This window comes from Sciurus carolinensis, chromosome X (genome assembly GCF_902686445.1).
Source record: "Sciurus carolinensis chromosome X, mSciCar1.2, whole genome shotgun sequence".
NCBI classification, from domain to species: domain Eukaryota; kingdom Metazoa; phylum Chordata; class Mammalia; order Rodentia; family Sciuridae; genus Sciurus; species Sciurus carolinensis.
The window spans coordinates 38,248,273-38,272,332 of record NC_062232.1 but is presented as its reverse complement, the minus strand read 5'-3'; the positions used below and the strand labels follow the sequence as shown (position 1 = coordinate 38,272,332).

The 24,060-nt window shown below is 35.5% G+C and overlaps 1 non-coding gene across 1 annotated transcript; it reads right to left on the bottom strand.

Moving 5' to 3' along the window:
* Positions 1 to 904: 904 nt before the first annotated feature.
* Positions 905 to 978, bottom strand: Trnat-cgu (transfer RNA threonine (anticodon CGU)). The gene has a single exon. It is a non-coding gene; the product is annotated as a tRNA-Thr (tRNA).
* Positions 979 to 24,060: the final 23,082 nt, after the last annotated feature.

Here is a 24,060-nt window from a genome sequence, read left to right as displayed (position 1 = left end):
TTTGTCAGAAACCATGCAAACCAGAAGATAATGAGTGACAATTTTAAAGTGCTGCAAAAAATAAATAAAATAAAATCTTTCCACCCAGAATCTTATTTGCTTTTTTTATTTTTTATTTTTGCAGATTACAGGCACATACCTGTAATCCCAGCAATTCATTGCACACAAATGGGGTACATCATTTCATTTCTATGGTTGTGCCTGATGTAGATTCATACCACTCGTGTAATCATACATGTACATAGGGTAATGATGGCTGTCTCAGTCCACCATCTTTCATACCGCCCCCTCATTTCTCCACACAGAATCTTTAAAGCCAGAAAAATGTAAGTTTCAAAAATGAAGACTTAATAAACACTTTCTCAGACACACAAAAAAATGGGAAATACTCTATAAGAAAAGTTGCAAGAAGTTCTTCAGTCAAGAAGAAATGTGAAACAAGATGTATCCCATTTGTTTACAATAAAAATGAAATAAAAAACCAAACAAACAAAAAGAAAGCATTTCCATTAGGATTTATATATCTTGCCACATCTCTAATAAATTTCAAAAGGAAAAAAAAGAAGAAATGTGATACCAGATAAAATCTTAGATTGATACAAAGAGATGAAGAATGCTTGAAATGGAACAAATTAAAGTACATTTTTATTACTGACTTTTAAAAGATCTTTATATATATTCTAGATATAAGTCCTTATCATATGTATGATTTGTAGTATTTTCTCTCATTTTATCAGTGATATTTTCATTTTCTTAATGAGAATACTTTGTGGCATAAAAGTTTTTAATTTTCATGACATCAAATTTACCTATTTTTAATTTGGTTGCTACTTTGCCTACTCCAAGGTAATGAATATTTATACCTATGTTTTCTTCTGTTTTTTTTTTTTTTTTTTTTTTTTTTTTGTGGTGCTGGGGATTGAACCCAGGGCCTTGTGTTTACGAGGCAAGCACTCTACCAACTGAGCTACATCCCCAGCCCCTATGTTTTCTTCTAAGAGGTTTTTTTTTTTTAGTACTAGACATAGAACCCGGAGACACTTTACCCTTGAGCTACATCTCCAGCACTTTTTAGTTTTTGATACAGGGTCTCCCTAAATTGCCCAGGCTGTCCTTGAATTTGTGATCCTTCTGCTTCAGCCTCTTGAGTTGCAGGGATTTCAGGCATGTGCCACTAGGCTTGACTTCTTCTAAGTGTTTTTAGTTTTAGCTCTCACATTTAGATCTTTGATCCATTTTGAGTGAATGGAATATAGAATGAGGTAGTGACCCAATTTTGTTCTTTTACCTGAAGTTATCTAGTTATTCTAGCACTACTTGTTGAGATTATTCTTTCTCTATTGACTTGTCCTGAAACTATCATTAAAAATCAAATGATCTGCCATGCACTGTGGCACACACCTGTAATCCCAGCAATTTAGGATGCTGAGGCAGGAGGATCACAAATTTGAGGCCAGCCTGGACAACATGGCAAGACCCTGTCCCAAAAATAAACAAAAAGGGATGGGGATGTAGCTCAGCAGTAGAGCATCCCTGGGTTCAGTCCCCAGTTTCAAGAAAAAAAATTAAATGACCATAAAAGTGAAAATTTGTTTCTAGACTCTCAGTTCTATTTCATTGATCTATTTGTCTATTCTTAGAGCCAGTATGTCACTGTCTTAATTATTAAAGTTTTTCTAGAAAGTTTTGAAATCAGGAAGTATGAATCCTCCAACGTTGTTCTTTTTCAAGATTGTTTTAGCTCATCTTGGTTTCTTGAATTTTCATGTAAATTTTAGGGTCAGCTTGTCAATTTATAGAGAGAAGTCAGCTGGAATTTTGATGGAAATTGGCTAGAACCCGTAGATAAATTTGGTGAGTACTGACATTTTAACAATAGTTAGTCTTCTGATCTTTGATTGTGGGATGTCTTTTATTAATGTCTTCTTTAATTTCTTTCAATGATGTTTTTTTTTCAATGATGTTTTTATACTGTTTCAAATGGAATGATTTTCTTAATTTCATTTTTGAATTTTCATTTCAAGCAGATAGAAATTTTGATTTTTGTTTGTGGCTCTGTCTCACAACTAAACTTATTATTTCTAAGTGTTTTTAAAGTAGATTCCTTAGGATTTTCTGTATACAAAATTATGTTATCCAAGGATTGAAATAGTTTTAATTCTTCCTTTTCCATGTGGATGCCTTTTATTTAATTTTCTTACATTTATTACAGTGTTAACAAGAACTAGTAAGAGTGGACATCTCCAGTCTTGTTCCTGCTCTTAGGGGGAAAAGCACTCCAATTTTCACAATTAAATATCATGTTCATGGATTTTTCATAGATGTCTTTTATCACTATGAGAAAGTTTATCTTTATTCCTAATTTCTGTCTGTGTGTGTTCCTAGGGATCTCTGCTACTGAGCTATATCGCCAGGATCTAAGTTTTCATGTTTAGCCTCAGACTTGTGCTCCTCCTGCCTCAACCTCCACAGTAGCTGGGATTACAGGTATTTGCCATCATGCCTACTGAGTATTCTTTTTATTATCAATAATTACTGGATTTGCCAAATTTTTTTCTACATAAATCAGATTTCATATGTTAAATTAATTTTGAATTTCTGGAATAAATTTCACTTGGTCATGATGTATAGTCTCTTTAATATGTTGCTGGATTTGGTTTGCTGGTATTTATTGAAGATTTTGTTTCTATATGCATAAGAAATATTGGCCTGTGGTTTTATTGTGACATTTTATATTGTTTGAGTATCAGGGTACTGCTTGTTTCGTGGGATGAGCTTGGAGTATTCCTTTCTATCTTTTCAAATAGTTTATGAAGGATTCATAATGATTCTTCATATCAAAGTATTTTGTAAAAAAAAAGTATTTTGTCATTTCCCCTGTGAGTTCTTCTTTGCCCCATTGACTATTTAGAAGCATGTTGTTTAATTTCCACATATTTGTGAATTCTTCAAAATTGTTTTTGTTATTGTATTATAACTCTATTCCATTGAGATCAGAGAACATACTTTTCATGACTTGAAACTTAAAATTTATTTGGGCTCGTGTGACTTAACATGTGGTCTATTCTGGAACTCTGTTGTAAAGTGCAAACATTTTAGTCAACTGATTTTCAAGAAAGCTGTAAAGGCTATTCAATGAAAAAATAGTATTATGAACAAAGTAGAAAAATGGAATGTCTACATGCTCCCCAAATAAATAAATAAAAAGAAAAAAGATTCTCAACCCACATTTCATACTCTATACAAATATTAACTGAGTCAATCATAGACAAAAATGCAAAATATAAAACTATGATGTTTTAAGAAAAAAAAATAAGAGGAAATCTTCATGACCTTGGGTTAGGTAAAGAAATTGTAGATGTTATACCCAAAGCATTATCCATAAAAGCTAAAACTGATAAATTTGACTGTATCAAATTTAAAAGCTTTTATTTTTATGAGAAACAGAGAATAAAAGGATAAGATGCATACTGGGAGAAAATATTGCAAATTACTTTCTGACAAAGGATTTCTACTGAGAATATATTTAAAAAAATTTTTTTTATTGTAAACAAATGGGATACATGTTGTTTCTCTGTTTGTACATGGAGTCAAGGCATACCATTTGTGTAATCATAAATTTACATAGGGTTATGTTGTTTGATTCATTCTGTTATTTTTTTCCTTCCCCCCACCCCTTCCACCCCTCTTTCCCCTCTATACAGTCCTTCCTTCCTCCATTCTTGTCCCCCTCCTTAACCCTAACCCTAAACCTAACCCTAACCCTAACGCTAACCCCTCCCCCCCCATTATATGTCATCATCCGCTTATCAGCGAGATCATTTGTCCTTTGGTTTTTTGAGATTGCCTTATCTCACTTAGCATAATATTCTCCAATTTCATCCATTTGCCTGCAAATGCCATGATTTTATCATTCTTTATGGCGGAGTAATATTCCATTGTATATATATGCTACAGTTTCTTTATCCATTCATCAATTGAAGGACATCTAGGTTGGTTCCACAATCTGGCTATGGTGAATTGAGCAGCAATGAACATTGATGTGGCTGTATCTCTGTAGTATGCTGATTTTAAGTCCTTTGGGTATAGGCCAAGGAGTGGGATAGCTGGGTCAAATGGCGGTTCCATTCCAAGCTTTCTGAGGAATCTCCATACTGCTTTCCAGAGTGGCTGCACTAATTTGCAACCCCACCTGCAATGTATGAGTGTACCTTTTTCTCAACATCCTCGCCAACACCTATTGTTGCTTGTGTTCTTGATAATTGCCATTCTAATTGGGGTGAGATGAAATCTTAGGGTAGTTTTGATTTGCATTTCTCTTAGAGATGCTGAACATTTTTTCATATATCTGTTGATTGCTTGTACATCTTCTTCTGTGAAGTGTCTGTTCATTTCCTTAGCCCATTTGTTGATTGAATTATTTGTATTCTTGGTGTAGAGTTTTTTTTTTTTTTTTTTTTTTTTTTTTTGCGGTACTGGGGATCAAACTCAGGGCCTTGTGCTTGCGAGGCAAGCACTCTACCAGCTGAGCTATCTCCCCAGCCCTGGTGTAGAGTTTTTTGAGTTCTTTATATATTCTGGAAATTAGTGCTCTATCTGAAGTATGAATGACAAAGATATTCTCCCACTCTGTAGGCTCTCTCTTCACATTACTGATAGTTCAGAGTATATTTTTTAAAAACATCTCTAAACTCAGTGGAAGAAACCAATACCCTTTTAAAAATGTGGTCAAAACTGCTGAACTGAACATCGACAGATATAGGGATGGTAAATAAACATATAAGAAGATGCTAAACACTACTCATTGGAAAAATGCAAAGTAGGACAATGAGATATCCCTACATACTTATCAGTATGGTTAAATTAAAAAAATCAAGTGTTGGTGAATGTTCAGGACAATTTGAACTCATATTTTGCTGATGGGAATGCAAAATGGGAACAGCATTTTAGAAAATGGTTTGGTCATTTCTCATAATGTTGAACATACATTTACTATTCCAAAATCCTACTTCTAGGGGCTGGAGAGATAGCTCAGTTGGTAGAGTACTTGCTTGCAAGCACAAGGCCCTGGGTTTGATCCCCAGTACCCCCCCCCCCCAAAAAAAGAAAAAATCCTACTTCTGGGTATTTGCCCTAGTGAAGTGAAAACTTACGTTTGCACAAAAACCTATGCATGAATAATTACAGTAGCTCTATTCATAATTACCCCCAACTGGGAATTAACTAGATATCCTTTAACTGGCAGATGGATAAACAAACTGCGGTATATCAATACAGTAGACTATTCCTCAGCATTAAAAAGCAACAGACTATTGACTTATACAGTGATGCAGATACATCTTAAATGCAGATTGCTAAGTGAAAGAAGCAGGACCAAGTTAACATGTGCCAGGCATGGTGGTGTGTGCCTGTAATCCCAGTGCCTTGGGAGGCTGAGGTAGGAGGATTGTGAGTTTACAGTCAGCTTTAGCAACTTAGTGAGGCCCTAAATGACTCAGCAAGAATCTGTCTCTAAATAAAATATAAAAAAGGGCTGGGGATGTTGCTCAGTGGTAAGTACTCCTGAGTTCAATCCCCAGAACCAAAAAAAAAAAGAGTTAATATGTTACATGATTTTATTTACATAACACTCTGGTCCAGGAAAAACTATGGGAAAATAACATAAATTAGTGGTTTTTCATGGTTTGATTGTGAGGGAATATATACTAAAAAGGGGTGGCATGAAAGAATTTTTGTTGGGATGAAACTGTTCAGTGTCATGATTGTTTTATCAGATGACTCTATGTACTTTCCAAAACCCATAGAACTGAACAATACATAGAGCAAATTTTACTATACATAATTAAAAAAAATCAACCAGGATGTGGTGGGAACCCAAAATGGAATTCAAAAGAAACTTAAATATATTGTAAGTGAATAACACACCCATACAGAAAAGCATATTAAAGAAAGTAATTAACCTACCTAACTTTTGAAAACAGCATTTTGTCTGGACACTGTAAGGCCAGGGACAAAAAGAACTACAAACCAATACTGTACTCTAGCTACCAAATCTGGTTTTGACAGGGAATGGGTTAGTAATACTGAAATTACTCGATATAAATTTGATGGCTGAACTTATAAGTATATATTATATAGGTAAGGAAAGCCTGGTTTCACTGCTGAAGAAATAAGATACAAATAAGGAATGATCCCTATGGTAATGAATTAGAGTCATAGCTATCAGTGTGATCTCATGGGGATTTTGTTGTTGTTTTCTGGTACCAGGAATTGAACCCAGAGGTGCTTAACCACTGACCCACATCCCCAGCCCCTTTTATTTTTTCTTTTTGAGGCAGGGTCTCGCTAAGTTGCTTAGGACCTTACTAAATTGCTGTGTTTGGCTTTGAACTTTTTTTTCTCCTGCCTCAACCTCCTGAGGAGCTGGGATTACAGGTGTGCACCATTGTGACCAGTGGGCTCATGGTTTTTAAATACAGTAGGCCCTCTGTATCTGTATCCTTGGGGTCTGCATTTGCAGATTCAATGAACCACAGGACAAAAATACTTGAGAAAAAATATTGTGTCTGATCTGAACATGTACAGACTTCTTTTCCTTTCATTATTTTCTAAATAATATAGTATAACAATATTAGCACAGCATCTACATTGTATCAGGTATTTTAAGTACTAGAGATGATTTAAAATATACAGGAGGATATAGGTGGGTTTTATGCAAATATTACACCATTATATACAAGGGACTTGAGCATCCTTAGATTTTATTATCTGTGGGGGTCCTGGAAAAAATCCTCCATGGATACTACATTTATACAGACTACTGCATTTATACAGAGAGAGAGATACAGAAATAAAAATCTACACATACGCACAGATTACTATACATACATATATTTCTTAGTTCTTTTCATTGAGATGGTATAGAAGCAGTGACATACCTGGATCTTGGTTTCTAAAATATCTTTCCACAATGAAAAGAACCAGGAATCCTTGGAGAAGTGATTGATTCCAGGGCTGGTAAAAGGAAAACACAAGACAAACTTGGAAGCATCTTGTGGTGCCAGAAAATAATGAAGTTCTTTGAAAAAGTATGGGACTTGTCAAAAGAGCACAGGATACAAATGGAAAGAGTTCCCAATGGCCAAAGTGGAAGCAATTTCAGCAACAAAATGAATAATAGTATTTGATCATAAACAATAGGATAAGATAAATATTTATGAATCTACATTGATGTAAATAACTGATGGGATAAATAAATAAGTGGAGAAGAGAAAGCTCTTCCTTACAAAATAATTTCAATTAATGAATGTAGGAATGAGGGAAATAGAAAAATCACTATTAGAACATCACAGTAATTATTGATGCAGACAAGATATCCACCAATGGATGCTAAAATTAGTCCATGACAGTTCAAGAGAAACAGGATATTTTCATAGCTTAAAAGTATTTTCCCAAGATATTTATTAGTCACAAATAGAAAAATAGTTATTTTACAGTAGAAAAACTCACCAGATATCACCTTAATCAAGTGGTCAAGGTTAGCATCACTAGTAATAAGGCATATTGATATCATATATCCCTTGATGTGATATGCTGAGAAGACACAACTTTATGTCTGGGATATTCTCGCCAAAAAATACATACCTTCAATATAGTCATGAAACCATACCAGAAAAACCCAAATCAGGGGACATTATACAAAAGAAATAATTAGTAGTTTTCAAAAGTGGCAAGGTCATGCAAGACAAAGAAACAGGAAATATCATAGACAGGAGGAGTCTAAGGAGACATGATGACTAAATAAAATTTGGGACACTCATTTGGATCTTGGAACAGAAAATGTACATTAGTGGAAAACTGGTGAAATGAAAATAGCATTAAATGTTAATTTTAGCCAATGTCAATTTTTTTGTTTTTGATAACTGTCCCATTTTTATGTAAGAGGTTAACATTAGTGGAAGATGGGTAAAGAACATATGGGAATTCTTTTTGCTATTTTTTGCAACATTTCTCTATATCTAAAATTATTTTTCTATATCTAAAGTTAAAATTAAAAGTTTAAAAATGTCTCTTTACAAGAGTCAAGATGTGGCATGGATACAAACAAGAAAAAAAATCCACAAAACAAAAATTTTGTTTTTTGGTTTGGGAGAAAAAGAACAAAGAATGCTGTAGAGAATGTCTTGTGGAATTGTTGAATGGCTGCCTTCCACACCTGAGGTTACTTTAGGTCAAAGAATTCTGTTACTGAACAGCAAGCATAAATCAACACTGTACCACCTAATTGCCCTTGAACATGTTGGTGCAGTTTGGGGCAGGCACTTGAGCAGTTCTCCCTGCTTCAGGCTAGAGCTGATTAGCAAATTATTGGTAGACTATATTTAAATAAATTATGTTAGAAAGATGAAAGTGGAAGTTCCTTGCATAGACTGAATAAAGACTGATAACTGCTCCTTCCAGGGAATTTGTGAATCTGTGGAAAACTGTCAAAAAACAGCAACAGGCATCCATGTGCACTTCAGTCAAATGAGAGAATCAAATGAACGCTAAATTGAATGTGTAATGATAGAAGGGATGCACAAAGAAAACGGAGGTAATTTCATAATTCAAATCAATACTTATGTGTACAGAAAATATGTCTGCTGTGTACATGGCAACAAATTATTTGAGTTGTATAGCACTTTTCTAGTCACTGAGTTCTGTGACATAAATCACTTCATTTGAGCCTCACAGACATCAGGTGAAGTATGCAAGGCATTATTCAGTTTTAACAACTGGAAAAATTCTCCCAAAGGCAAGCAGATTTGCCAAGGTCACACAATAAATGGTCAGGCGAGGGCTTGACGACTGGCCCTCTAATTCCTAGCTTCTGAGAATTCCAATTCCCAGATTCTTCTGAGAATTCCATTTTAAAAATAATCTTCCATCTGCATCTCTCCATGAAGAGTGAGTGGGCATACCAGAGATCTGGATTCATGTACAATCTGAAAATTTGTTTTAAATGTTCTACACTGGACAAAATCCAGGATATATTTCAAAAGACACATTTTCCCCTTAAATGTTAAATTCATGTCCTTAAGAATAAATTAAATCCATATGCTCCTGATCAATTTGCATTTACTGTAATTCATTAAAATGCTGCTTTGTAAGTTATTGAGTATTTGAGCACATTTTAAGTCTTATTCTAAGTATTGGAAAACAGTTCTATCGATGGTCTTAAAATCAATGTAAAGTTCTTTGCATAAAGACAGACTTTGTCCATTTGGTTTTAGGAACATGACCCTTGGATGAATATAGCTGATAGGAACTTTATCCTGTTTCTCAGATTTCTCAGTCTTCATGTAGAGAAGTGCTTTAAACGGGAGTGGAGAAACTGCTTGCCCATGTGTACCCAAAGTTCAATTGAAGAGAAATTTAATATATTACATACCTATAGCATATCTAAATGTATAAAACCCAACCATGTTCCTTCTATCCATCTATTCCCTAGCCACCCACCCATCTATCTATCCATCCATCCATCCAATCATTTAAATAACATTTACTGGGGTCCTTCTCAGAACCAGGCATTTAGAATGCTTTTACAGAAAATATGAGTAGCATGTTATTCTCAGAACAGTCTTAAAATTCAGATAAAGAATACTATTTATACTCCATAGAAATGGAAAAAGGAAGCTCAGAAAAGTTCAGCAACTTGTAATTGCAGATGATTTGTAACTCATAGTAGACACTGTTAATGTTCGCTATATTGGATCTGTTAAGTCTAATAAGTCAGAGTATAAGAATAGAGTAATGGTTCTAGAGCATGGCTTTGGAGTCAGACTAGGTCTCAGCTACAATCCCACCTCCATCACTTAATAATCTTATGTATCAGTCAGGGTCCCAGCAGGAAACAGTATACTCAAATTAGAACAATTTCAGGAAGGTTTCCTAAAGGAACAATTTACAAAAGTGTGAGAAAGGTATAGAGGGTAGTGCACTAATGGTGTGGCTTTTACTGCTTTGGGGCCTGAAAGGTAAGAGGAAGGAGTGGTTACAGCCACCCAGTGAGATGTGTCTGATGGACACTGTGGCCTCCCATTAAGGGATGCACCCCACCTGAGGGGACAAAGTCAGGGAATTAATACTCCGATCTCATTCTCTTTCTGTCCTCCTATATCCTGCCAGCCCCCACCACCACACTGGCTGAACCCAATTTGGCAAAGGGACTGTTGTAGTCATGCAGGTCAGCCTTTGGGACACACAGCACAGGGGAGAGAGGATCTGCAGAGGCAAATGGAACACATCTAATGTCACATGAGGTGTCATGAAATTATTTTACCTCCTAGTTCTCTACTTTTAAATGGATATAATGAAACCTACCTTGTGGAGTGGTTGTAGAGGGTTAAATGGAATCATGTGTATATAACACTATATATAACACTGCATACAGTGCCTGGTACCACAGCTCACTTGCTATGCCTATTTCCTGGACTCCGGGGCCCATACATGGTGGGTGTAGCAGATCAAGACAGTCCAAGTCCATCCAATCATTCTGTATGAGAAGCATAGTCTTTAGTTTCATAAAACTATGTTGTCGTGTTTTTTTTTCTTGTAAACAAATGGGATACATGTTGTTTCTGTTTGTACATGGCGTAAAGGCATACCATTTGTGTAATCATAAATTTACATAGGGTAATGTTGTTTGATTCATTCTGTTGTCATGTTTTGAGGACCTGGAACTGACAAAGTGCTGAGCTTTAGAGATAGCTTGGAGAGAACCCCTATAAAAAGGGAAAGGTGACAGGGTTTGTACTCAGTAAGCTGACCATACCAGGAGTCAGCAGAGAATGACCAGAGTTGCGTGCATGAGCAGTGGAGGTGGAGAAGAGACAGGATCAGGAACTTCTGGGATACCCAGGCAGGGAACAGGGTTTCCACAAACATCACAGTTTTCACACTTTCAAGTTCAACTGATTCAATCTTGTTGCTGTGAGTCTGAGTGAGGCCCAAGAATTTGTGTTTGGAGAGCTCTCTTCTTCCTGGGCTGCTGCTGCTGCTGCTGTGGAAAATAGTCCTAAAAACAGTCACACTTTCAGAAATACTGACAGGATGGCTATTGGGTACATTTGGAAGTTAGATTGACCTTGTTTGAAACTGGATTCTGTCACTACTAACTATGTGACCTAAGGCAGATCACTCCTGTTCTCTGCCCTATTGCTCATCTGAAACACTGATCATCTCATCAAGCTAAAGTAAGGAGAACATGAGATAATCCATGTAAAAAGTTTAATGAATATTGATGCTAAGATCATGAACAGATTATAGAACCCCAGTCATTCTACCAGGGTTCTCAGGTGGGTCTTTGACACTGGTGTAAAGAAAGATAGGTCCCTCAGACTCTGGATGAAGACATTCTTGAATCCCATAAAGTTGGTCAGTTTCACCTTCAGAGCTCCAGCAAAGTGTGATACATATCTTGGTAAGGGTAAACAGCATATCATATAATTTCTGGAAGCAAAAGGAACCAATTTCAATGTCTACATTTCCATACTTTCCACCATTAGACCTAATTTATAGATGAAGAAAGAGGCAGGCCCAAAGCATAATTATACATGTGATTTCAACAAGGGCCATGCTGCTTATTAAGGTTTAAGGTAATACTTGATGTTATTTTCTAACCAGAGAATTTCCTATGATTTCACCACTCACTGATTCAATTTATATCCACTAGAATATGTCTACTCAGGAAAAAGGAAATAGAACTGGTTATTTTCTTTATCACTGCGGTGACAGTGTGATATGGGGATTGGAGCCAAACAAAGCTGGGTTTGAATCCTTGTTCTGATATTTATTGGATTATGTACTTGTTATGGTTTGGATCTAGAGTGTCTCCCCTAAAACTCATATGCTGAAGGTTTGGTTCCCAATGTGGCACTATTCAGAGGTGGGGCTCTGGGGAAGTGATTAGATTATTGAGGCTATAACCTTCATGAACTAATTGATGAGGTCATAATTACTGGGAGGTGGTGTGAACTGTAGGAGGTGAAATAGGTCACTGGGGGTGTGCCCTTGGAGACTGTATCTTGTCCCCAGGCCCTGTCTTCCTCTCTCTCTCTCTCTCTCTCTCTCTCTCTCTCTCTCTCTCTTTCTCTCTTTCCTGGCTGCCATGAGGTAAGCAGCATTCCTCCACCATATCCTTCTGCCATGAGTTTTCCACAATGGAGTCATCTGACCATGGACAGAAATCTCTGAAACAGTGAGCCAAAATAAATCATTCTTTCTCTAGTTGATTTTCCTCAGGTACTTGTTATGGTGATGAAAACTGTTCAACACAGAAGTTGAAGATATTATGTGACCTTTCTGAACCTCATGTTCTTCTCTAAAGTAAAAACACTGATACATAATTTACCTGATTATTGTTAGGATTCATAAGAAGTGTGTGTGTGTGTAAAACTTCCTAGCATTTAGTAGACTATCAAAGATTACCATTTGAAGCTTTTTAAGATGGTTTTCTTACCACGTCAATTTCTGCAATGTATGTGTGTGCTTCTAATGATCTACAAAACTGGAACCAAAAGCTTCATTTTTTTTTACTTCAAAATCCTTCTCTGATAAAGAGAATTCTATATAGGCAATATCCTTTAATATGTTATAAATAATCCACTGCTAATCAGAGACTTTATAGTTTTGGAGATAAGCTTTTGATCTTCCAACTTAAGAAGTGTGGAGGTAAAATTCTTTTGGGATATTCTTTTCAAAGATTTGGTATCATCCCATGTGCTTGAGCAAACATTAAATAAAGCCGAAATACTTGAAATCCTGCATCCAAATAATTTATCATGGGATAATGTGGATAGTGTGAATACTAAACAGAGATATCTCTGTTTTGGGGTTTAAGACAGTTTTGTGGCAAAGAACTAACAGAAGAAAATGAAGGCTAGTCCAGGCCCAATCACAGATTTATCTCCATGAATCTAATTAGAATATTGCCAGAAACTGCCACTATTCTCGTAAACAAATAAAGGAAGAAAGGGTAGGGGTGTAGCTCAGTGGCAGAGTATGTGCTTTGCATGCTCAAGGCCCTGGGTTCAATTCCCCAGCACAACACACACACACACACACACACACACACACACACACACTCACACAAAGAGGAAGATCGCTTTAAGGGAATGGAATGGAAATAAAGGGCAGCTACAGTCAAATTCTCTCTTCTGGAAAAGTGTTAGGCTCCAGGATGTAGGCTGTGCATCTCTGCCATCTTTCTTTTCCATCTGCTTCTGAAACTCATCTGTCTGGGCTTGTTTATGGTGTTATCATCTTTGAAATCCATCCCTATCTCCTCAGTGACTCACTAGCAATGCCTCATTTCTGGCTTGTTTTCCCTATCTCTATGTTAGTAATGAAAAAACTCTATCCTCCGAGTGTTTATTGTCATTAAATACAATTACATGGGTAAAGGGCCATGATGGCTTGGTCCATAATAATGATTAATTCCTGCTTTATTTCTGTGAATATCCTTGACTTTATAATCTAGCTTATATATAGTAGAGCTTTATGATGACCTGGTACAATGGGTGATCTAGGGGAAATTGCTATTCCTGTGTATCAGTCCTTTTATCTGCAAAATGGGGATAATGATAATTACTTCAAAGGGATAGTGTGTGGAAAGCATTTAGCACTGGTGGGAAATAGAACCCTAAGAGTGTAATCTGTCCCAATTGCAAAGATGTGGCTCATCCCTCAGGATAGATACTTTCAAATCTTCCCATCTTAAAAAAAATTCCATGCTTTACTAATTATGCAGTAAAGATAGGGTTTCAGATTGTTTAAGAGCAAAATGTGAACCATTTGTAAATCTAGATTTTCTAAGAGGCATGCTTTTATATATGGGGTTTGTCATATTAGATTTATAAGGGGTGTAAATTTCAGATCATTCTTTTTGATAAGGAAAAAAATTTATGTTATTTAAAACAAATCACATTAATAGTCATCAAAATTAAATGTAGAATTTACCCTTTTTCTCTTGCAATAGTTGCAAATGTTTTGAAATTTACCACCATTGAAATAAACCATGGATATGTTTTTTTTTATTGCATGGTCATGCCAACAGGCTCTTTCTCTCCTCCATTCAAACATTCTATGTCAGTATTTTTTGGTTCTTGTAGAAAACAGCTTTATTGAAGCCTAATTTACATACACAAAATAATACATATTTCAAGTACTGATTTAATATACCTGTGAAACCATCACCAAAATCAATATAATTAACATGTTGGGCTGGGGATTCAGCTCAGTGGTAGAGTTCTTGCCTAGCATGTGTGAAACCCTGAGCCCAATCTCCAACAGGACAAAATAACAATATTAATAATAAATAATATTAATACAAAATAAACACATTCTCCCTCCAAAGTTTTCTCTTTTTCCTTTATAATTCATTCCTTCCTTATCTCTTTGTCTTTTGTACCATCCTTGGGCAGCCATTGACCTGCTTTCTTTCACCACTGATTAGTTCACATTTTTCTAAAGTTTTATGAAGATGGAATCATAAACTATGCACTTTTTTCCTGATTTATTTCATAATTATTTTGAAATTCTTCCACATTTTTGTTTGTATCAAAGTTTCACTCCTTTATATTGCTGAGCAGTATTCTATTGAATGGAAATACCATTCGCCAGCTGAAGATTTGGGTTGCTTTTGGTTATTATAACCAAACCCTCTTTGAACATTCATGTACAAATCTCTTTATAGACATGTGCTTTCATTTCTCTTGGATAAATAGGTAGGTGTATGCTTAATTTTGAAGAAAGCGTCAAAATGTTTTCCAAAGTGTTTGCACCATTTTATATTCTGATCACTGGTGTATGAAGGTTCCAATTCAGTCCACATCATTACCAGCACTTGTTATAGTGAGTCTTTTGACTTTTAGCTACTCTGATAAGTAGGTAGTGATATCTCACTATGGCTTTAATTTGTATTTCCCTAATAACTTTTCATTTCTTTCTTTGCCTTCCATGTAGCTTCTTTTGTCTGTTCAAATCTACTGCTCAAATGTATTGGGATTTTGTTTTCCTATCCTATTTCGTTTGAGTGTGAGAGTTAAGTATTCTGGATGTAAATGTTTTATGAGATACATGATTTGTAAATATTTTCTCCTAGTCTGTGACTTTTCATTTCATTCATTTAAGAGGGTATTTCAAAAGCAGTTTTTACTGGCCCCGCTCCCACCACCTGCAAAAGGACGCTGAGCCCTAAGCTCCTGCTGTGCTCCCACCACTGGGAGATAGGAGATTGGGAACTTTTGCTGCTAACCAAAAAAACCCCAGAAGGTGCCTGAACCAGAGAGACTGAAATAGGTACAAAGAAAAATTTGCCTGGATCATTCAGGAACTAGATCCCAAAGGAGTAAGCTCCTATTGTTGCTGGTGCTATATCAGCCACACAGGAGCATTTACACTCCAGGGCAGGTACCCAGTATTTCACATGCATAGTAGTGAAGGTGAACACTGTGGAGGTTTTGTCCCTATCCCATAAAAGTGGATTTTTTAAAAATTTATTTTTATTGTAAACCAATGGGATACATATTGTTTCTCTGTTTGTACATGAAGTAAAGGCATACCATTTGTGTAATCATACATTTACATAGGGTAATAGTGTTTGATTCATTCTGTTATTTTTTCCTCCCCCCCACCTCTCCCACCCCTCTTTTCCCTCTATACAGTCCCACATAAAAGTGGATTTTACCAGAGACCTTAGAGATGAAGATGTCCTGCACAGACTGGCATCTCCTCAGCAATAAGGAGTATGGATCAATACTCTAACATCCACCCAACACAGTTCCAAAGTTCAGTCTAGACTAAACCCCAGTTAGTTGGAGCTCCAATTTAGAACTCTAAAACTACCCATCACAGGAATACACAATTTGTCAGCACCCCAATTGTGCTACCTCACTATATATGGGGAGACGGGAAGCTGAGATTTACTATAACCAGCTATGCCTCCTAGCCACAAAGACTGGTAGCTAAGGTGTTGGGCTTAACATCCCCCAATCCTCTACTCAAGGGTTACAAAGCCAAAAACAAATACCAAAAATGAAAATCCATCCTTCCCAATAGGTTTGACCACCTCAGTGGAAATGAGCCCTTTATTTCTTAGCAAGATCTTCATCATTGTCCTACTCACCCTTCCCATATGTTAACCACTGAGCCACATCCCCAGACCTTTATATTTTATTTTTAAATTTTGAGACAGGGTCTTGCTAAGTTGCTTAGGACTACGCTAAATTGCTGAGGCTGGCTTCAAGTTTGTGATCCTTTTGACTCAGGCTCCCAAGTTGCTGGTATTACAGGTGTGCACCACTGGACCTAGCTTCTTTCCTCATTCTTTTCTCTTTTTCTTTCTTTGTATTCTCATTTTTAAGTCTATTCTTTTGATTTTGCTTCAATTCTATCTTAGATGTTTTTCAAACATCATTTTATCATATTGTATTACTTTTTACTTTTTCCCATTATGTGTGATTTTGTGTGCATGCATGTGGGTGCATATGTAATTCCTCCCCCATTCGTGTTGTTGTGATTATTAATACAGTGCACAACACAGCAGACACCTTATGTTGAAAGCCTGATCTAGCCCACAGTTTTGTATAGCTCATACTGATGTTAAATGCTAACCCCACCATTCCTATATAGGTAGCAATTAGAGTTACAGATGTCAAAGTAGACCCTGGACATTTATCTCAAAACTATACATCTGCTGCTGATCATAGTGCCACTCCTGCTTCACCCTCAAAGAGGGGCTGGAAGGTGATTGGGAAATTTCAAGATCACAGAGTAGAGATCCTACTGCCAAGAAGCACTTAAAACTCAGCCAAGCAATAGTGAATCTCATCCTACACATAATCTAGCCATACCTGAGCCTAAACATCACTTCAACTCAGAATTTTGGAGGAAAAAAACACCAAACCAAAAACCAGGCCCCAAGGAGAAACAACCACAGGGAAAATTCAGGTCCCATGTATCAACATCTACTCATATGTCAAAAACAGAGAACTCCTAGAATAAAAAAGAACTATACATGTAAGAGCACATGTATAAAAGAGGAAGGAGAATCCATCTCAATTGATGTACAAGTACAGGATCTCTGAAAAGATGAGGAAACAGGGAAACCAAACTTCCCCCAAAATTCACAATCTCCCAACAAAGGATCCCACAGATATGAAAGAATATGAAATTACAGAGAAAGCTTACAAAAAACTGATTATTAAAATGTTCAGTGAATTAAAAGATCTAAGGAATGAAAGACCATTTCAATAAATAGAAATATCAAAATAGAAATATTAAAATAGAAATATTGAAAATAAACCGATCAGAATTCCTGGAAATGAAATACATAATGAATCAAATTAAAAATTCACTTGAAAGCATCACCAATAGATTAGAGTGCATAGAAAATAGAACTTCAATGCTTCCAGACAGAGCATCAGGCCTTAAAGACAGTATACATGAATTGTAGTATACAAAAGACAATAAAGGTAAAAAAAATAATAGAACATGATCAGAATATATAAGAACTCTGGGACAACATCAGGAAACCAAACCTGTGAATTCCTGGGATAGAAGATGATATGGAGATAAAAGCAAAAGGCATTAAGAATATTTTCAATGAGTAAGTCATAGAAAACATTCCCATATCAGAAAGGAGATAGACTTTTGCATACAGGAGGCATATAATACCCAAATAGACCTAATTGGAAGAAAAGTAGGGTGTTTGCCTGGCATGCATGAAGCCTTGAGTTTGATCCATAGTGCTACAAATAAGTAAAGATATTCAACAGTGCTTCCTGCTTTGCGTAGGTAAATAAGCAAAATAAATAAAAAATTTAAAAAATACCTGCAAATTAATCTAACAAAAGAGGAGAAAGAACTCTTTGACTAAAACTATAGAACACTGAAGAAGAAACTGAAGAAGATCTCAGAAGACAGAAAAACCTCCAATGTTCTTGGATAGGCAGAATTAATATTGTCAAAATGGCCATACTACCAAAAGCAATATACAGATTCAATGCAATCCCCATCAGAATACCAATGACATTTTTCACAGAACTAGAAAAAAACAGTCCTTATATTCATTTGGAACAGTAAGAGAACCAGAATAGCCAAAGCAATTCTGAATAAGAAAATTGATACAGAGGCACTACAATATCTGATCTCAAATTATGCTACAAAGATCTAGTAACAAAAACAGCACCATAGTGGCATCAAAGTAGACATGAAGACCAATGGAATAGAATAGAAGACAGAGAGACAAACCCACATACTTACACCCAACTGATACTTGGTGAAGGTGCCAAAAATACATGTTGGAGAAAAGACAGCCTTTTTACAAATGATGCTGGGAAAATTGGATATCCAACTGTAGAAGAATGAAATTATATCCCCATCTTTCACCCTACAGAAAAGTCACATAAAATGGATCAAAGACTTAGGAATTAGACAAGAAACCTTGCAAATGCTAGAAGAAAGCATGGGGACAACACTCCATTATAAAGGTGTAGGCAGTGACTTCCTCTACAAGACCCCTACATTCAAGAAATAAAAGCAAGAATCAATGGATGTAATCAAATTAAAAAGCTTCTGCCCAGCAAAGGAAATGGGTAGGAGAGTGAAGAGAGAGCATCAGAATGGGAGAAAATCTTTGCCAGTACTCCACTGACTGGGGATTAACATCCAGACTATATGAAGAACTCAAAAATTCAGTACCAAAAAGCCAAATAACTCCACCATTAAATGGGCAAAGAACTAAACAAATTTCTCAGAATAAGAAACATAAATAGCCAACAAATATATGAAAAAGGTTCAACATCTCTAGCAATCAGAGAAATGCAAATCAAAACTATACTTTCATCTTACTCCAGTCAGAATGGCAGTTGTTAAGAATATGAATAATAAATGCTGGAGAGCTTGTGGGGAAAAAGGTGTGCACATACATTGTTGGTGAAACTGTAAATTAGAACAACTGCTTTGGAAAGCAGTATGGCCATTCCTCAAAAAATTAGGAATGGAACCATCATATGACCCAACTATTCCTCTCCCACTCCACTCTTATCCAAAATCAGCATACAGTAGCCATACAGGCACTATGTTTATAGCAGCACAACTCACAATAGACAAATTATTTAACCAACCCAGATGCCTGTCAATAGACAAATGGATCAAGAAAATGTGGTATATACACACAAGGGCATTTTACTCAGCCATAAAGAAGAATGAAATTATAGCTTTTGCAGGTAAATGGATATAAATGGAGGACATCATGCTAAGATAAATAAGCCAAACGGAAAATCATGGTTTTGAATGTTTTCTCTCATATATGGAAACTAGAGCAAGATACTGGAAAGAAGGAAGTGGGGGAGGGAATTGGATATCATAAAGATATAGGGAAGATCAGAGAAGAAGAAGTCGGAGAATGAGAGGGAAGGAGGAAGGAAGGGAAAGGGAAAGAAATTAACAATATCATGTTATACATATATAAATGTATCAAAGGTAATTTCACCTTTATGTATATGTAGAAAGCATCAATCAAAAGTAAATAAAGGAATACTGGTAGAATCAAGGAGGAAGAAAACGGGGAGGAAGGATGGGAGGAAGTGTGGTAGGGGAATGGGAATCAAAATCAAATTCCTTGTACGTATAATTTTCCCTGAATGAACCCAAATACTATGTATAATTATAATGTTCTAATAAAAAGCAGGTTTTTTTAATTCTGAGAAAGTCTATTTTATCAATGTGTTCTTTTATAGATTGTGTTTTTGGTATCATATTTTATTTTGCTAAGAACTTTTGTCAGAAATGAATGTTGGATTTTTTTCAAGTGCTCTTTCTGAATATTGAAATGGCAATATAAATTTTTTTCTTTTTTTAGTTGGATAATATAGTGAATTACATTGACTTTCAAATGTTTTACTTTGCATCCTGATATAAGTCCTAACTTATATCAGGACTTGGTCATGATATAGATTGTACTTTCCTCTGATTTGGTTGTGGATTGGCTAGTTTAAGGAAAACACACATTAAGGGGAAGGAACTTATTTATATGACCAAAGTATTACCCATGAGGTATTTTGTTTAGCAACTATGAGATGTGTTGGGTTTGGGGTATGTGAGATGAGGCATAAGGGGCCTATCTGTGTGCTCCCCACACAGGCAGGAGAAGTTATAATTAGGCTAAAAGTGACAGGGTATCACTGGATTCAAGTAACTTATGTCAGGCCTAAAAATAGGTGATGAGGCAGCAACAACATTACATGATTTCATGAAAATACATATTTTTGATATATTGTTGACTATATTCTTTGAATTCCTAAATTTTATATGTATAGAATTTTTACATCAATGCATATGAAGGAGATTGGTCTATAGTTTTCTAGTATCGTCTTAGTTTTCTAAGGTTGCCATAACAAAGAACCACCAATTTGGTGGTTTGAAGAACAGAAATTATTTCCAGGTTTGGAGTCTGGGAGTCTAATATCAAGGTGTTGGCAGGGTAAGATCCTTCTGGGCTTTAAGGGAAGGATCTGTTCCAGGCCTTTCTTCTTGGCTTCTAGATGGTCGTTTTGTCCCTGTGAATTCACAATGTCTTTCCTCTGTAGGTGTCTGTGTCCTAATTTCCCCTTCTTCTAAGGATACCAATCATATTGGATTAGGGCCCACCCTAATGAACTCATTTTAATTTGATGACCTCTGTAAAACCCTGTCTCCCCAAAAGATCACATTTTATGATACTGATGGGTAGGACTTAAGCATGTGAATTTTTAGGAGCACACAAATCCATAGCAGTATTTTTGTCCAGGTTTTTATCCAGATAATTTTGGCCTCATAGTATGAATAAGAGAGTATTCCCTCTTCAAGTTTCTAAAAGATATTCTGTACTGGACTTGTATTATTTTTTTCCTTAAATGTTGGTAGAATTCACCGGTGAAGCCTTTGAGCCTGGAGGTTTCTTTGTGGAAAGATTTTACTGACAAATTTAATTTTTAAATTTCTTCATTGAGTTTTATTTAGTGTTTTTTTTCAAGTCATTGTTCATTTTATCTAAGTTGTTGAATTGTTCAAAATATTCCCTTTTAATATTTGCTCTCATTTGTTGTTTTTGTAGTAACACCTAATTTTTTAATTGCAATATTGGTCACTTATCTTTTTTCCTGATCAGTCTGGCTAGACGTTTATGAATTTCACCCATCTTCTTGTGTCTTTGTTGATTTCTTTCTTTTATACTTACCTCTCTGTTTTAGTTTTTTAAAGTGTATCTTCAATATAGTTCCAAATATTTTTATTTTGATTTCATCTTTGACTCATTAGTTATTCAGAACTGCATTATGTGGTTTCCAAATATTTAAGAATTTTCCCAGATGTTCTTTTATTGATTTCTAATTAAATTCCATTGTGATCAGAGAACATATTTTGTATGAATTGAATCTCTAAGTTTATTATGACCTATTTTCTCAAATATAGTTATTTTGGTAAAATTTTTATGTGCACTTGAAAACAATTTGTATTTTGCTATTGTAGGATAGAGGGGTCTATAAATGTTATTTTGTCAAGTCAGCTGATAGTGTTGATCATATACTATATTATTGTCAATTTTCTGTCTACTAGCTCTATCAATTATTGAGAGATTAGTTTTGAAATATCAGACTCTGCTGTCTATTTTTCTTTGCAGTTCTATCAGGTTTTTACCCCATTTATTTTGGAGTCCTGTTATTAGGTGCATGTTTAGGGTCAGTAAGGAACTTTTGATCCTCCTGCCTCAGTCTCCTGAGTCACTGGAATTACAGGCGTGTGCCACCACACCCTGCCACTATGCCTTCTTGATGGATGGGCTGACAATTTGTCATTAGGAAATGACCTTTTTATCCCTGGTAATATCTTTCTTTGGTTCTTTTTTTCACTTTCTGTATTGAAGTTTGGATAATTTTTATTCCTATGTTTTCAAGTTTGCTACTTTTTTCTTCTACAGTGTCTAATTGGATATTAACCCCATCCAGTATATTTTTTCATTTCATACACTTTAATTTTCATCTCTAGAAGTTTTATTTGGGCTTTTTTTTTAGTACTGGGGATGGAACCCAGGGGCACTACCATTGAGCTATATCTCCATCCCTTTTTATTTTTTATTTTTTATTTTACAAGGTCTTGTAAAAATGCCAAGGCTGGCTTTCAGCTTGCTATCCTCCTTCAATCTCCTGAGTGACTGGGATTACAGGAGTGTGCCACCACTCCTGGCTTATATTGCCCTTTAAAAATATCTTTCATGTGTCTACTTTTTGAGTATATGGGATACAGTTAAAATTTCTCTAGTGTCTTTTTCTACCATTTTAATCCTGCATCTGTGCTGTCACTTTCAAATATACAGAACCCTCAAGCTTGCATTTGACTTTCTCTAAGTGTTTGCTTGTAGAAGATTTTTATGAGTCAATGTAAATTAGTAGTTTCCATGGAAGCAAAATGAACTTACAAAGATGTGGAAAATACTAAGTTCTTCTAGCACTGCTGAGGGTGTGTTGTTTTTAGCTGTGGAGGCCTATGTATTCCTTGGCAATCCACAAGTGTGTGTTATTCTTTCACTCTTCATCTACCAATTTCTTCAGAAAGACTGAGAGGATATCCTGCCTGACTCTGAACTTGCTAAATTTTTAGCTTTTGAAATTCCCAAATTTCACATTGTGACCATCCTATCCTCTAGCAAAGAAACTGGCATAAGGAATTTAGCTCCAAGTTTGAATCTCAAGGTTACCTTTCTTAAGCCATTTACATTTTAAAATGTAGCTTTCTGAAATAGAATGTTTTAGCAATTATTTATGCATGAATCAAACATAATTGGACACCTATTGTGTATTAAGTATTGAGCTGAGAACTAGGAACACAAAATAATGGAAGCATAAGATCTTGATTGGCAAGTCTACTGTCTGTCAAGGCCACCATGCATGGCTGTGGAGGTTCCTTACTGAACAAGGGTGTTTGAATGAGGTGGCTACCTGCTTCTGATATTTGACAAAGGTGTTATATGGGCACACAGCTGCTCCAGGCTTCATTTCCATCATTAAAGTTGAAGTTCTCAAACTATGGTTTATGACTTTTGGAGCCCATGAACTCTAAAATGTTATTCGAAACTGTGTGTATGTTTTTCAATTTTTCTGAGAGACAATTCATCTGATCTTCAATGATGTCTGAATGCCAAAATGTTTACAATAATTTAAAGATTTTTCTAAGTCATTTGAAGTCTTGTGAATTAGGCAGGGCATAAATTATTCATCAATAAACTAACAAATAAGTAGAAATTATAGATACTAGAAATTAAGTTATTTTAGATTACATGGCATTGCTTTTCATTCTTCTATTGTCCCACTAAGTAGATAAATACCAGTCCTATTAATATCTAAAGCTGTTTCTTGTTCAAGGTTTAGCTAGTAGCCTGGAGCTCTGTCTTGGGGAGAAACATGTTTGGTAATGCTCAGTTTAGTACAATAGCATACAGAAAGGAAAGATTTTTTAGTTATGTATTTCTGTGTTCAAATCTCAGCTCCAAGACCCATTAATTGTGAGCTCTTACTTAGAGAACTTAGAGTCTCATTTTCATCATATATAAAATGAAATTATAATATATTACAAGGTAGTTTAAGGTATGCTAAGTGCCTGCCACATAGTAAACCTTTATTAAGTGGCAATAATGGTTATTATTATTTCTTAAATGAATTCTAAAAAGAATTCTATGGCCAATTTACCTACTCTTAAAAAATCCTGAAGAATTTAGTAATATTTAATACCAACTGCATGAAAGCCACAAAATATCTCAAAGCCCTATGGGCTTTAGACTGCCTTATTGATTTAAAAAACTGAAATTTTTCAGGGTTTCTAGAAATATTTAAGGAACTTGGAAAATCCTCCTTCTAAAAGGCAATAATAAAAGAGGACAACATTATCAAAAAATAACCATTTAAAAACTCTGAGTATTGATTACAGACCTAGAACAAATTCAAGTGATTATTCATGAAAATTTAATGAACATCTATAAAAACAGTA